This window comes from Camelina sativa, chromosome 13, assembly GCF_030686135.1.
Source record: "Camelina sativa cultivar CO46 ecotype springtype chromosome 13, ASM3068613v1".
Lineage (NCBI taxonomy): Eukaryota > Viridiplantae > Streptophyta > Magnoliopsida > Brassicales > Brassicaceae > Camelina > Camelina sativa.
In genome coordinates, this window is record NC_141892.1 from 20,415,357 (window position 1) to 20,432,356 (window position 17,000).

General features: G+C 37.8%; 1 pseudogene across 1 annotated transcript; it reads right to left on the reverse strand.

Moving 5' to 3' along the window:
• Positions 1-13,615: 13,615 nt before the first annotated feature.
• Positions 13,616-15,238, reverse strand: LOC104736977 (UDP-glycosyltransferase 79B8 pseudogene; annotated as a pseudogene). Its single transcript, XR_015577391.1, has one exon. The product of XR_015577391.1 is annotated as a UDP-glycosyltransferase 79B8 pseudogene (transcript).
• Positions 15,239-17,000: the final 1,762 nt, after the last annotated feature.

Consider the following 17,000-nt stretch of genomic DNA (forward strand, 5'->3'; position numbering starts at 1 on the left):
CCATTCTAACTTTAAACACTTTCATAACCATTCTTTAATTTGTAACATTGCAGGAAGAGGAATTGGGATGAGAAGTCAGTATGGGTGAAGGTTTTTACAAAACACATACAAAGCGAGATGGTTCTCATGTTGATGGGAAGGCAGAGAAAATTCATCATGCTTATCAGAAGAAGTTGCAAGATAAGTTGGCTGAGCTCGAGAAAGATTCATGTCTTTCAGATGGTACTTCACACCCTCGGGAGCTCACCAGCGATAAATGTATTGCCATCTTTCTAAAATATACAGATTTACCTACAGATCAATTGGTGACAGCTTGTCCTGTGTGAAGGTTGTTAAAGAGTGGGGACCAGGGTTTGAGGAACGTCTGGGGCATCAATAACCTACTGGTGGATTTGGATGAATAGTTCCTATCCACAGTGAGGAGTTAGGATCGATGCCCTGCAGGGCCAGCTTGGGGTCCATTGGGGCGGCTAGCGGTGGGCTAGTGGGGTCCGTGGGATGGGTTGTCACAGATTTCTCTGAGCATAGGAGAAACATTTCAAGAGGAAAGAGGCCAGCTGAGGAGCCACAACAAGATGAGGAGACACAACAAGAAATAGTGATGAGGAGGAGGTAAAAGAATATTCTGGAAAGCTGACCACAACCCAGCTCAATGATACCTTCAAGAGCATGAAGTTCCAAGGGACCAGATATCCACACAAGGAGACCATGGTGGAGCTTGGAATAGCTGAGGATGTGGAGCTTCTTTTTGGCAAGTGCATTCTTGGGAGTAGTGTGCGAACAAACCTTGCCATGCTTCTCATTGACCAAATGACTTACTATAGCAGCTAGGTTAGCAAGTTATACAAGAGGGGCTCAACTGGAATCCTAACCATTTGAGGCATCATCACTCCAATCCTTGTGGCTGCTAATGTCCCACTGAGAGGTGAGAAGACCAAGCCAAGGTGGATTGACATCCCATACCTCACCTCTTCTCTCATTCTAGCCAAGGAGAAGCATCATGGGAGATACTTGTTCAACTTAAACCACCCAAAAGTAGGCAAGGCTCAGTTTGTTTCACCAAACCCAGAAGCAACAACCATAAGTGAAGGGCTCCTTATGCTGAAGAACAAGCTGGTGATGTAAAAATGGCTAAGGGGGAAGAACAGTTCTACTTTAATGACTATGAGCCCCAACCAAGAGATAGAAGAGGTGTGAGAGAGACAACCAAGAGGGTGACACTTCTCCAAAAATGGAACAAGTGGCATGGTAAGATAGTGGAAAAATTGAAGAAAAAGATGGTGAAGATGTCTAAGTCCATCAAAGGCATGAAGAAAGAGATTGCTGAATTGATGAGTGGAAACTCATCCCCAGCACCAACTGAGCATTTGAGGAGGAGTATCTCAACCACAGTACTGTTTAGGGCTGAAAACCCTTTGGAACGTTCAAGAGCTTCATCATTTGAGCCATCACAGAGGAGAAGAGGTCCAATTTGCCCAAAACAGCAAGTTCCGAGGCACTTGACTAGTGCACTCGAACCACCACTCGACCGAGTGCCTCCAATGCACTCGGCCGAGCACCTCCCCAGGCCTCAATATGGTTTTCCAGCTCCACAGGGTTATCCACCTTACCCCTATGGCCAAGTTTACCCTCTGTTCCCACCTCAGTACTTCATGGACCCTGCACTCATTCAAGAATACTTTGGGTAGCAAGGCAGCAATTCTATTCACCACCAAGCACTCGACCGAGTCACTCGACTGAGCACCCAACCGAGTGCATGTTCAGAGCCATCGTCGAGTTGCCTCCCTCTCCATCAGCAAGCCAAAATCAAGCCCCATGCTCAAGTTACACCAATGGCAGCATGTCTAATGCTGTGGATAGCTTCTTACACAACCCTTGAGGTACCAACATCACCTTATCCATTGTTTATACCATTTAGTTGCATGTTTTGTTTGTTTTCAGTCCTTAAATTCTCTTTCAAATTTTTATTACACAAGAGACTGTGTAATTTAAGTTTGTGGGAGAGTTTAAGACAACATTTGACATTGTTTTCTATCTTCTTATTTCAAATTTTTAGCATAAACACATTAATACTTGCATTGCATCTAAGGTATAGAAAAAACCAAAAAATTTGAATTTTTTTTCACAAAAATCTTTAAAAAACAGAGTGTTCATGTAGTTTGCATTGCATATTAGGATCTTGTTAGCATGTTTCATATAAAACTGTTTCATGCATTGCATTTGGGATCAATGATGAGTTCAGCCTTGTTAACATTGTTTCAATTCACTAAACTAGGATCAATGCCCAAGTTAATAGTACTTTGATGCTGGTTGAGTGGTTAGAAACATAAGATTGAACCAAGTCTAGAATTCATATATTGCATTCTGGTCTAAACTGAAGCATGATGTGATTTGATGTCATTTCCTACTTATAAGAACCTAATATTGACTTTTAATTATCAGTTTGTGCAATGTTTTAAACTCATGGATACTTTATACATATTTAGCATTTAAGAAACAAAACCCCCATTCCACTAGAGAAGTCAGTAAGAAACCTCTCCTAGAACTGAAAAAAACAAAAGAGAAAAAGGGCAAAAGAGAAAAGATGAAGTTAAAGGTAGAACTAGGACATCATGGGATTAGAATGTTAGGAACAAACACTTTGGGTACCTTTGGGTAGACAAGGTTCTGTTCTTGTATGTGTCTAAGTGATCTTACCTTTAGCCTTCTTTTAAAGCTCAATCCACTTTTTGTGAGAGAATCCTTGTGTTTGATAAGCCCCACTCAAAAGAGAGACAATTTTTGTCTCTAAACCCTTACTACCAATCCAAATGAGTTTAAACATTTCATAATCTGATTCATGTTCTTGTTTAATGTAACTTGATCACTTTTGTCATGAGAGTGGATTAGTGAGTTACTAAGATCATTGTCTAGAGATAGCTCATGTTTGATTGAGCTTTGTTGACCAGTTTAGATAGCTACAGCTTGAACACCAGCCCATGAACCCATCTCTGGAAGCCTTTTTTGTCATTTGATTGTTTATTACAACATATTATCCTGTCTTATTGCATTTGTTTATGCTTTAAGTTGTTAAGATTGCATCTGTTCTTCGTATTGCTTAACTCGACCTGACCACTCGATCACACACTCGGTGGAGTGCTTGATCGAGCACCTGCTGGTTGTTCATTTACTTTCTGTCTCATTTCAGTTTAAATTCTGCATCTTTACTGTTTTGTTTACTACTTTTGTTTCTGTTGGTTTAATTTTAGTATTACTTACTATGTTTCACTTGCATTTAGTTTCTGTTTCAAGCATTTTACTTTCTGCATTTACTTTTGTTTCATCAAACTGTTACATCAAAACCACTTTCATATTTAGCTTAACTTGAGTCACTATTTTCATCTTGATTGCATGCAAACAAACACTTTATGGATTAACATCCTTTATGCTACAACTACATAAGGGGATTGAAACACCTTGCACCTGATCATCATAGTTCATGTTTGTTTGATTCTGCATCATACATTCATTCTTACCATATTACTACACAAGAAAGGCCATGTTTCATGCATTGTGTATTACCAATAGTCGATCATGCATTTGTTATGCTCTTTATTTACTGTTTTTTTCTCTTTCTTTTCACAGTGCACGGAGAAGGATTCATGAGGAACTCCTTATAGAGTTGGAAGCCCCAAAGATACTCTTGGAAAGGGCAAGCAACCATCCCAAACCAAAGCGTTTCTTACATTGCAAGAGCAACTAAAGGAAGCCCAACGTCAAATCAAAGTTCAGGCTACTCTCAATGGTGAAGCTGCTGCTCGAGAAAAAGAGACTGCTCTCCTTGTGGCTGAGAAAAATAACGAGATAAAACACTTGTCCTTGATGGCTAAATATTTGCGCAAGACTTATCCAGCCTTCCTGGATTTTATGGCCTCTTAATAATCTGAGGAGGATAGTGTCTCAAACATTCTTCCATCACCAGCTCCATGATCAACTCCATTATGGTTCCTATATGTTACTCGCTCACTCTCTATTTTCTTAACTCATGAACCAAGTTCTTTTGTTCAGTTTGTATGTGTTATAAACTCTTTCTTTCTTTGATTTTGGTTTGAATTCTATTTTGGACTTATGTATATTATGGTTTTAGTTCCATGTTGGACTTGTTTAAATTCTGGTTTCAATTCGATTTTGGACTTGTTTATAATGTCATTTCATTTGACTTTCTACTTGTGTATGCATGGTTTTGGACTTTTTCTATATTGGTTTGTTCTCCATTTCATAAAATGATTAAAATCAGGATTAAAAGACAAAAAAAACAGTACAATATATTAGCTACAACAGTGTTTAGTCGCTAAATGGTCAAAGAATTCTACAGTGGTCATTGACCTGTTTTCTTGTAGTGATTGTGGCATTAAAAACGAAGCCACATAATTCTTTTTTGTTGGATACCATTCAAAAGCTTTAGGGGGGGGGGGGAATTTTCCGCCTATATAATTCATTTGACGACAAACATACTTATTCCGACATACTTTGAAACGACCCGGCCCTTTTTTTAATATATGGTTAATCTCGTGTTCCCATGCTCACTAACCACCTAACCAAAATAAAACCAAATAGCGGAATAACCCAACAATACCATTTAAACCAATAAACAATAACCAATAAACCAATAACCAATGATTCATTCTAATGACACCATTCTAGCAACCTAACAGAAGCCATACCACACATCAACGAGCCACTAGAACACCCTCCTCCTCATCGCCTTGATTCCACAATCACACTTTGCCTTTACCTGCACCACAAACACAAATTGAGATGCATGAGTATTGTGATAAACACTCAGTGAGGCAATCCTCCCATCTACTAGGGTATACACACAAGCAAATGAGATTCCAATGTTTAACAAGCATAAAACAAACACAATCAAACCAGGGAAACAACTATCAGCCGCTGTCGAAAAGGACTGGTGTTGACCGACACCCTCCTGCTGTCGATCGACATTGGCTCTTGGTGTTGACCAACACTGCCTCTTTGTGTCGATCGACACCAGTGTCGATCGACACACCTCCTTGGTTTCGACTGACACCCTCCTCGACCCGGAAACCTCGATTTGACACTCGCCAAGTCTCGGCACCGTCAACACCTTGGTGTTGACCAACACCCACCTAGTGTCAATCGACACCGACTCCGTAGACACGTTCTGCTCGAAGCAGAAAGTTTTAGATCCGCTTTCCAAAACCTCCAAATCGTCCAAAACTCACCCAAAAGTCCTGGAAACTCATGGGAACCGACAATTAACCACAAGCATACAAGAAAACAACACAAACACCCACAAAACAAGCAAAACAAAGGATTATCAGGCTTATATCAACCAATTCATGATCATGCACTCACCTCTTTGCAGGAAGTTTCTGGCCCAAATGACGAATGCAACACCTAAACAACCCTTCTAACACGTCTCAAACCCTAGATCTTCACTCCCACAAAAAGATCTCCAAGGAAAATCATCACAACTCCAAAATCTGCCAAGAACACTCTCATTCTCTCTGTTTTCTCTCTGGAACGGAAAAACAACATTTTTCCATGATCTAGGTCGAGTTTTGCCCTAAATATATCGGTTCGGATTCCTAATTGAACCAAATAAAAAAAACGATAATTTAAATCAACTCAGTCGAACCAGAAATTGATGGTGTCGATCGATACACCCTTTGGTGTCGATCGACACTCACCCCCAAAACCGATTATTTGGTTTGCTGATGTTACAGACTTATATTAAAGTTGACAGATACGGTTGGTAGAGTTAGGTACTTTGGTAGATGTAATTGGCAGACAAATAGTAGTGATGGTAGAATGAGAAAAAGTGATAGATTTTTGGTGGGTGATAGATTTATTTGGTAGATATTCCATAAAGATGATAGAATTATGTATTCTGGATAGAGATATTTGATAGATTTATTATAATGTTGACATATTTAATTATGTCTACCAGAAGTATTGAGAGTGGCAGGTTTATTTGACAGATTTATATATCATTGTGGTAGAGATACGTACAATGAAATATTTTTGTGACATATATTATTTTTAACGATGCTAGATATTTTGAGCTTGGTAGATTTAATTTATGACGACATATTTATGTGTTAACGTAGTGATAGACCAAAGTCTTACTGAAATGACAAAAATTTGGTAGATTAATATATATAGACCTGATAGTTGTATTTATTTGTAATAGATTTATACTATTGATGTTTAGATCAAAACAAAGCATTGCGTTTTTATTTAATATTGAGTTTATATACGGTTTTAATTGATAATAACATTGTAAAACAATGTAGTGCATTGGTTAATGGTCTTTTAAATGTGTTTCAATTACGGTTTGAAGCTTACCATTCGCTAAAGATTGTTTTAAAAAAAAACATAATTGAAAAGGGTAAATTCATAATTTGCTCAGAACATCTTCTTTTCAAAAACCCTAACGACCACCACATATTTCCTGCATTTTGTTCTTCAGATTTTTTCGTTTTCTTTTCTTTCTTCGTCACTTACTCATATTTCTTGTCCAAAAACCTGAAATATACCTTTCACAAATGAGTTTTTAGCCAAAATTTTAGCGATTTTGACTAAGTCACCGACAACTAACCTCCACCTCCTCACCGTGTTAACAGCCGCCATCGCCGAATTAGTCGCTAACCTCAGAATCATAAGAATATCACCTGATGTTGCAAAGAATCCAGTGATGGTTTGTTGCAACGAATCATATGATTATTCATGTGTTTTCCAGAATAGTATGTATTAAGTAAATTGGGACATATGAACAATTAAAATGATTCAAAAATCTCCCAAAACCAGTTCAAACCTAAACATTAAAATTGGCATTTTAACCGAATCCATCATCAGCAAAATATAAATATTACAAAAGATAAAAAAAAAACTAACAAACAAATACTAGAGATTTGTTCTTAGATTGATTGATTCATCTTTTGATCAATGGAGAACTTCTCTCCTTCTGTTATTTTTTTTCTTTTTCTGCCGATCATAGATCCATCCAAGAGATGCGTCAAAATCTTCCTCTTCTAGAATTAAACTCTTTTAATCGTCTCCAAAAATCATCATCTTCGGTAAGCTCCACCACCAATTACATGGATATTTGGTGTGAATTTTCTCTTTAGTTTGCTATTATGATATGAGCAAAATAATTTGTTTCTATTTTTGACTTTAATATTTTTTTAACTACTAGCATGAAGTAAATAACATAAATACTAAAATATTTTATTTTATTTTATTTTTAACTATAATGGCATGATTGTAAATAATAATTTAATCTAAAATTTTAACGTCTTCATCCAAATTATGTGTTGTTTGAGTAAGAGTGTGGTCGCAAGTGTTGTTTGAGTAAACGAACAACTTTTAAGTGTTGTTTGAGTAATTTTCTGTAATAAATATAGGGTGGCGCACTCACACAGGCTTCATGGTGTAGAAACAAATGTTTATAGGCGAATTTAAAGGTGAATTTTGACTCTTCTAACTTTCTATAGAATTCATGATCTTTTGATGTGAATCAACGGATACAAAACTTGACACACTTTCAAAGTGTTATGTGACGGGTTTTGCTCGACTTTTTCCATTTTTCTCACAAACCTATAACTTTCTTTGAAGCACAAATACATAACAAAATGGCCTTGAAGTATCTAATAACACTTGGAATTCTCCGTGCAAACTTATTAAAAGGATACTTAAAATACGATGTGATTATCACCCATCAGTTATGTCCAGGGCAAGATAAATCTAAAACATCCACTAAATCGTTAGAAATTTTCGAAGAAAGGGCTTATTCTGACCGATTTCCAACAGGTTTTTTACCTTAGAGTTTCCATGTGTTTTTTTGTAGTTTATACCTTTGTCTTGTGGTAGCTATATTCCCTCCTAATGCCATATTAGACAATATATATCACGAGAGAAATAAGATTTGTGAGGCAATATAAATAGTACATGGTTCTCTCTATTAATTGCCAATTGGTTTTGGGTTGGATATTCATGTTTATTAATATGGTATCAGAGTTTATGGTTAGGTCCAACAAGCAAATTCTCACAAAAATATATAATTGGCATGTCTTGTTGTGGATTAAAATTTCTCTCGATTGTGAGTTTACCCGTGGATGTCCAGTCCCTCAAACTTCACGCTACAGATGTCCAATCCCGAGCGTGAGGGAAGTGTATTAGACAATTTATCCTACATCGAGAGAAATAACATTTGTGGGACAATATAAATAATATATAAATCCCTTTAATCATTTGCCAATTGGTTTTGGGTTGGATATTCATTTTTACTAATATGCCATTCTAATGTAAAGTCGACACAGATTATAAGCATTAATTGAAATTTATGCTTTTCATGTTTGTTAAAGAAAATGATTAATAGTTAAGTTCAGTACATCACGACAAAGGATTTGATAAACGTTCCAGGCTAAACTAGTGCAGCCAAAACTCACCACATTCGTGCTTACTTTATCAATGACAACAACATTATTCTTTTTTAAACAATATTTATTTTTAAAAAAACTCTTAAAATAGCATTAAAACAAATTTTATGAACAAGTATAGCACACATTCCATAAATTTCCAAAAATAACACTATTTAACACATTAAAATGTTTAAAATTAATTTTTAGAGTTTTTTTTTAGGTTTGGATTCTCAATTTCACATTTAGGGTATAGTTTTGAGGGGTATGATTTAGTATTTTGATTTTAGAATTTAAATTTGAAAGATTAATTTTGAAATATATTGCTATTTTTGAAATTTTAGAGATGTTGTGCTAAATTTGGAAAAAAATATATTTCATTGACAATTTGAAGAAGATTTCTAAACCCTTTCTTCTTATTTCTGCAATTTACTCATGTATTTTTCATCTATGATTTTTGTTTTGTCTTTTGCTATGTGTGAGTAGTTCTTCAATTGGGTTTTAGTGTTCCAACTAGGAGATTCAATAAACTGATGTTTTAATTGTTATTTGGATTTCTTAATCCTGAGGTTCTTAGATTCACATGATCTTAATGCTAAGATAGGACTGATCACCTTTTTTTAGACTCTAGGATTTTCTATGCATCACAAGTGTTCGATAGAATGCCTGAATGAGTGTAAATTGAGGAATGTATTTCTAGCCTGAGAAAGTTGATGTTAGGATGCATTGTGAACTTAATGAACTTGACTGTAATTCGAAGTTGGCTAGGAGGTTGCAAATAAAAATTTAGCAAACTAATAGTCAAGTTTAGTTTCTAATGCCTTGGAAGAGGATTAGTTTATTCTTGTGTCCATATTCTATAACGGTTCTTAATTATTGAATTCCATATTTCATTTTTCTCATTAGTCATTGAACTCTTAAATACCCTATGACCCAATGTTTTAATCTTATAAGTTTTTTTGATTTTATATCTTTGCATTTTTATTTACAAACTTGAAAAACAAACAAACAAACCTTTGTCCTTATGGATTCGACCCTGTATACACTGACTTGCGGTTAAGTGTGTATCGGGTAATTACTCGAGCAATCAGGAGGTGTTTGTTCTATGTCCTCACTCTCTATCGTTTGATTTTGTAGCTATTTGATGTTTAATTGCTTTGTATTTTGTGTGTGCAGGGTTTGAAGCCTTTACCAAATGATATAACTGATGCACATTCTCACTCATACTATATGTGATCATTTCCATTTTTTTGTTTCTCAACCTTCATGCATCATCTAGGTCCATTATTTGTTCCTAGATTATTTCACTTAATTCTAGGAACCTATACTCTGAGAACTTTTCCTCTAGTGATATAAGTTTCAAAGTGCATCTATGACATCAACATATGAGCTAAGCTAGAACAGCCTGTTTTAATTATGCGTTGTGTAAATTTATCGACAATTTTAACTTGTCTTCCGTGTTGGGGGTTGATTATGTCTGACACATTAGATCAGTAAAAGCCCAAGGGAAAAGGAGCATATTCATAGAGTGTGGATAAGGGTATTTTGATCATTTAAATGGAAGAACCGACAGAGTGTCCTATAAATACGAATTTACGGGACCGCAAAAAGGGGATAGAAAAAAGGGAAGAAACGGTTAGAGAAACGACAAGCGATTGATGGCTGACTCGTCGATAAGATAAATTAGACGAACCATTCGAGGTCGTTCATCTTTTAATAACACATTCAACTCTCGTCGTGTCTAACTCTTCTAGTTAAGCTTTGTAACCTGAATTTTACGATCCTCGGCTTATATTTATAAAGAGAATTTTGATACCTCTTTGTACCAAACAAATATCTAATTGTGAACGATCTTGACATCAACATTCCACATTCTCAATTGTTCTATATGTGATCTTTTCCATACTTTTTGTCAACCTTCATGCATCACCTAAGGCTAAGCGTTGATTTTGTTTCTTCTGTAGGTCACTCTTCTTGGAACTTCATGACTCCAGGGTCTTACGTGGAGCAAAGGGCATAAAACTGAAATAGAAGCTCTTAAATACATGCAAAAAATTGCTATGTTTTTTTTTTTTTTTTTTCTTTTGGTGGGAAAACCATGAGAAACCTCCCAGCTATTTATTAACTAAAATAATAAAAGTTACAAAGAAACATTGCGAGGACAAGCAAGTCCAGGTAAATCCTCCTGAAAAATCAAACTCACAACCGCTGACAGTATATCAAACTCGTGAAATCCTAAAGGTAAAGTAAACGCATAGGCCGCTAATTCATCCGCAAGGCGATTAGCTTCCCTATACACATGTGTAACACGGACCATCCATTCCCTTGAGATAAAGCCATGGTACAGACGTACCAGGAAAGAAAGCGGATGCGACTCACCGATCCTTGTCCGTAAAAACTCCACCACCATTGTCGAATCCACCTGCTGCTCCCCATATTCAATACGAAACCCCCACACCATTCACCCAGCTCGTTCTGAATCACCCCTCCGATAGTAGCCAAGCTTGGGTTCTTGCATGAAACGCCATCCGTATTAAGCTTATACCAACATGTCCCTGGAGGTTGCCAATTTGTCATTCGTTCTACCCTGGCGAGTGCTTCACGGATCTGCTTACTACGCAACCTAGCATCCAAAACCTCCTTTGTAGAGTCTTTAATGAACTTCACTCTATCCCTTCATACTCTGTTTTCCCCAAAAACATTCCCACATCTCCACCTCCAAGCCCACCAAACAGCCATGGAGAAAGTTATTGACCAGTATTTATCCTCCTCTCCACATACCCAAATCAAGTTCTTGTACAACCACTCGAGCAATGATAGCGTAAAAAAATCTTGTCTCTGTCTCGCTCCTACTATTCTGCTCCATTATCCTGTCATTATGGGACAGTCGTGGAGTGCATGAATAACAGATTCCACTCCTCCTTTACACACCTGACAAACCTTTGTATCACACAAGTGTCGTCGGTATCTTTCAGTGTTTGTCATGATAGCTTGATTCCCGACTAGCCAACGGAAGACCCTCACTCGTTCTGGAACCTCCAGTTTCCAAATAAACGAAAAAACTGCTTCATATTCTGACGCGGTGATCCATCTACAGCCAGTAGTACATACGTCGAACCAACAATGAACCAACCATCCGTTGTATTCCCCCAAGTGAGTCTATCACGCGCTCCAGTGACTGTATCCACTACCACCGCAGCAAGTTAGAGTCTCTGGTCTATAGAAACATAAGGCTCAATTCGGGAGAAATCCCAACCAACTCCATCCTTCCATAACTTGCGGGCTGTTAGCTTGTCAAAACCCCGAGGAAGCTCCGTAACTGCCAACTCAGATAAGGGTTGGTCTGTCAACCATCTGTCTGTCCAGAAAAGAATTGTTCGGCCATCTCCAATAACCCAGCATAATCTGTGATAAAGTACATCCCTCAGACTAATACCAACACTCCGCCAAGTAGACGACCAATTACTCTTCACCTCCAACCAGATAGTCTCTTTAACCTCACCGACTTTATATATGCTCCTTACAACTCTCGCCCAGAAACTTGCTTTATCATGCAACAGCCTCCACCCCAATTTGGCAATAAGAGCTTTATTCATCTCCCCTGCTTTCCTGATTCCTAAACCACCGTCCCACTTAGGCCTGGAAACAATGTTCCAAGAAACCAAATGCATCTTCCTTTTCACCTCATCACTCCCCCACAGAAAAGCAAGAGACATCTTATCCAATCGCTTCAAAGTAGAAGCAGGTAGCTTAATAGTACTCACTGAATGGACCAGAATGGAAGATAAAACAGCTTTAGTAAGCGTGATACGACCTTCAAAACTAAGCATACAACCTTTCCAGCCACTTTGCCTATTAGATAAACCTTCTCAAGAATTTCACCGAAAGTATCCTTGTTGATACGCTTCTGGAGAATTGGCATTCCTAAGTATTTTCCCAGCTCCCTGGTCGACTTAATACCACTTCCTTCACTGATCCGCTGGCCCATCTCCCGAGACACATTATCTTATAAAAAGATCTTCGACTTCTCCAAATTCACCTTCTGTCCCGATGCCAGACAAAACTTTTCCAATACACGCTGTATGACCCGGATTTGGCTCACTGATGCTTCCGCGAACAATATCAAATCATTAGCAAAACATATATGAGAAATTTTGGAACCACCTCAAGACAGGCTAATGGGTTTCCATGCTTTCACCGAAATCTCATGTTCAATCAGATGATAAAGTCGCTCCATACACAGCACAAACAAGTAAGGTGATAGAGGATCCCCTTGACAGAGATCTCTCTGGTCGAAATGCCTATGTCTTTTCCCCATTCCACATCACCTGCATAGAGGGTCCTTCAACACACTGCAAAATACAGTTGACCCAATTTTCAGGCAGTCCTGCAGCTTTCAAGGTATCTTCTAAGAAATCCCATCTTATGTGATCATAAGTTTTTTTTTTCTTACGTTATTGTCTTAACACATAATAAAGGTCAATCCGACCAAAAGGCATATAAAGGTGAGTTTGTTCATTGTTTCCTCCAGATGAAGGTTTTCAAATTTAGAGCTCTAACACCAATAAAAAATTAAACTCACAGCTCCAACGATTTTAACAGGCCTTTGTGAACTTCATTTGTTGCTGTTTCCTTACAAAATGTACCTTAAAAGTCTTTGTTTGTGACTTTGTGTAGTATATATTACTTCAAGAACTAAGAGATTGCATCCCCAGGATAAGCTTACTTTTCTTTGGTTCACCAAAATATCGGCCCTACATTATTTTGGGATTGTGGCCCCAATATTTTATGAGTCGGTTCTGATGATAAGTGTACATTTATGGCGGCATATTAGTGCAACAAATGGTGATGGACGACCCTTCATGATTATTATCGACGTGATTTCTCACCCACACCCATTCTTTTTAGAGCACGTTGTCACTTGTAAGTGTTCTAAACATCACCGTTCATACTTTTAAATCAACATTGAATTAATTCAATGCTTCCAAAACAAAAAAAAAAATGTTGAAAAAATATTCAACCCAATCAACTTTAATAAATTATAAAAAAAAAATTGAACAAATTTGGAACTTTTGCTATGTAACTATAATTGCTTTCAAAATTTTTATACTTTGAATATTATTATTGGTAAACCAAAATTTCTAAAAATTAAGCATCTCAATTCTCAACAGAACTAAAATAATGATTTAATGTCATTACCAAACTTCATCATAAACATATAATTAAGTTTGACTCTTCAATCGTACAAGACATATAATTTTAGGTCTAATCATGTTTCTTGACACTGATCAAATCAGCCAATGCCTCAACAAAGTTATCCACGTAACCAGCAAATAGTCCAGGACTAACAAGAATCTCCTTCAACTTGGCGTGGTTACTCCTCACTAGCTTCCCGACGTCGCTTTCTTTATCCATCACAGACTTTATCGCATCTCTTAAGCTCTCTTTCGAAAACCATCCTGTTTTTTCCCTCGACACTTCTACAGAGACCTCAAATTCCTCGGTTAACAACCTTGTGAAGAGAACTTGATCACCTATATAAGGAATTAAAACCATTTGGCAATCAGTCATCAGACACTCCCAGATCGTTCCGGGACCACAATGGTTCACAAAGCAGCCTACTGATGGATGAGACAATATTAAAGGTTGCTGCACCCATCCTCCCCAAACTTCACCACGCCCCTTCACCCGCTCCTCGAACTCTTCTGGTAACCCTTCTTGGACTGTCGATGATCCTCTGGGTGGATTTACCACTAAAAGAAAGGGTAATCCTGTCAGCTCCAACCCTAAGCAGAGTTCTTGGAATTGATCCTTCTCAAGAACAGTTTGGTTGCCAAATGCACAAAACACTACTGATCCCGGTGGGAACCCGCTCGGAAATTGGCTCCAGTGTTCATCTAGTGGTTTACTTGTGTCTAGCTCAGGGAGCATTGGACCAGTCAAGATAACCTTCTTTTGGTATTGACTCGATATATAGTCGCAGAATTTGCCTTCGATTTCTTTGCATGTCCTCAGTGCAATGACATCACAGCTCTTAAAACCAATAGTTAGCAGATGACAAACTCTCTCGAAGAAGGTTGACATGGTATGAGCATCGTTTCCACGGAAGAACACCTTCGACGAAGGATAACCCGGTGGGATAACACCTAATGCACTACCATGGGCATGTGAATGAGCTACAGCTGTAGCAGATGCTATCATGTAACTCACACTCTTGATCATATGCTCTTTAGCCACTTCTGGAATCCAGTGAGCAAAATCGAAGAAAATCAAATCCGGTCTCAAAGCACGAACAGCAGCTTCAACCTGATCGCGAGTGAGATCCAAGGCTTCGGACAAAAAGTTGTCCATAGAGATTGAGATATCCGAGGTTGTCTCGGCACCAGCAGGGAGGCCATTGACATGAGGTATAGCGAGAGGGTGAAAAACAATCCTGTCCGGGAACAGGTTGTGATGTTCCAACTGTTTTTGAGCTTTCTTAGGCAGCAAGAAAGTAACCCGGTGACCTTTCTCAGCTAGTTTATTTGCAAGATGTAGAAAGGGAATCATATGAACAAAAGCAAACCAGGGGAACATAAAAGCATGGAACTTTGGCTCCATTTCCTTTCCCAAATTGTTAAAACACAAAACAAATTGTTAGAAGTATTTGCTTCTTTCTAGTGAAACACCCTTATATGAACTTGGAGACTGGTTTAATGAGTTGGGATATTTATTGAGAACTTAGTGGGCTACAGAAGCACACGTGTCAAAAAGAAAAAAGAAAAAAGGCTAATTAAGAAGTACATTACAAACACAAGTCACAAGAGAAGAGAGCCAAAGAAGAATAGGAGCCTTTTATGCATGTTCTACTCGTTTCTATCTATTAGTCTTTTATAATTTCTAAATGTGGATTTGAACTCCTCATTGTGAGGACTTATAAATTTAACGGCGATGAAGACCGGTAAAACATAAATTTTACTTCGTATGATAGACATGTATTTTTAAGTTTGGATGATAAAATAGATAAAAGTAGCTACTCATTGGATTTTTTTTAATGAGATCACAAAATGGTTTATTCTTTTCGATAAATCATTAATTTGATGACAGAAACATTTATTATTTATTTTATAACTAATAGTAGATGTGAAATATAATTGTCAAGTAAAACGTTGGAACAGTTTATAGTAAAACAAATTTCATACTTTATTTTATTAATTAATAGTAGATGTGAAATACAATAAAATTAAAATTCAGAATTATTTTATTTCTGTTAGTTTATACGAAGTGTCAACTAAAACGTTGGAACAACTTTTGGTCACATAGTTTTACGATTTGTATTATTTAGATCGCCCGATGCCGAAAAAGAGTTGTCACTTGTGCAATACGTTTTTTATATATGGTATCGAGTATGTCACAAGACAGTAAGTCACTTGTGCAATTAGATGATGACACTAGTCCCTCATTATGGAAATTCAGTTGTCTTTATTTAAAATTACCACATTTTCACGAATCTTCTATCATAAAATAAACCTTTTTTTGTTTGTTAAAGAACCTCACTATGAACTTGTAATGCATCTTGACATTATTTTCTTCCATCTCTCGACTCTCTAGCATCGATTAAAACAAATTCTATCTCAATTGCATCGTTAATATATTTTCACCTAAATATATGTCGACTTCGGTTTAGTAACATCGTTTAAATAAATAAGACTAACGGTTATAAAGTATTATACTATTCTTCTCGATAAGTGTGCCTGAGACCTTTCTGGCGATTTGGCGATTCTCTTGTAAATCGTCGCCGGGGTTCGGCCTCACGCCGTTCGCCGAGAAGTTCCCCCTTTCTCCCTCTTTTTCCTTTCTTGTCGCGGTACATCTCTTGCTATTCTAAGGATGTCGGATCCGCCAGATCCCCCTGACTCCTCTTCTACTCCTTCGTCGCAAACCCTAGATCCCCTTTCCACCGCAACTCTAGTTTCTCCCCAAATCTCCTCCATTCCGAACTCAGTCTCTAAGACTGTTCTTCAGTCTACAACTCCGACTCAGGCGGAGCGGTTTAAGGCCTCTCTACGCAACCTAAAAAAGATTGACTCACCGGTTACTATAGAGGATGGGATCCCAGTGGTCCAAGCCCCTGCCTCAATTCTTCTCCAGACTGCTGATCAATGGAAGGGTCACATAGTGGCTAATTTCCATGGCTTAATCCCTCCTTCGGAAAAAATTTACTCAGATCTCAATCCAGTGTGGGGCAAGTATGGAAACATAACCATCCGCCAGGTCTCGGAAACGTCTTGCCTCATTCTGATCCCCTGTGTGAAGACTCGGGATTGGGTTCTTCAAGTGGGTTACTGACAGGCTGGGAATTGTGCTTTTAATGTGTACCCCTGGTCCGCTGATGCTTCTCTCCAGGCGCAAGAACTCACGACGGTGCCGACTTGGGCAGTACTTCATAATGTCCCGCCTCAGATGTATTCATTCTCGGGTATAAGCGTGATTGCGAGTGCTATTGGCGAGCCAATACACACGGAAAAATCAAGACTCGATCCATATTATCTTGGAAACACTAAGGTAAAAGTGGAAATT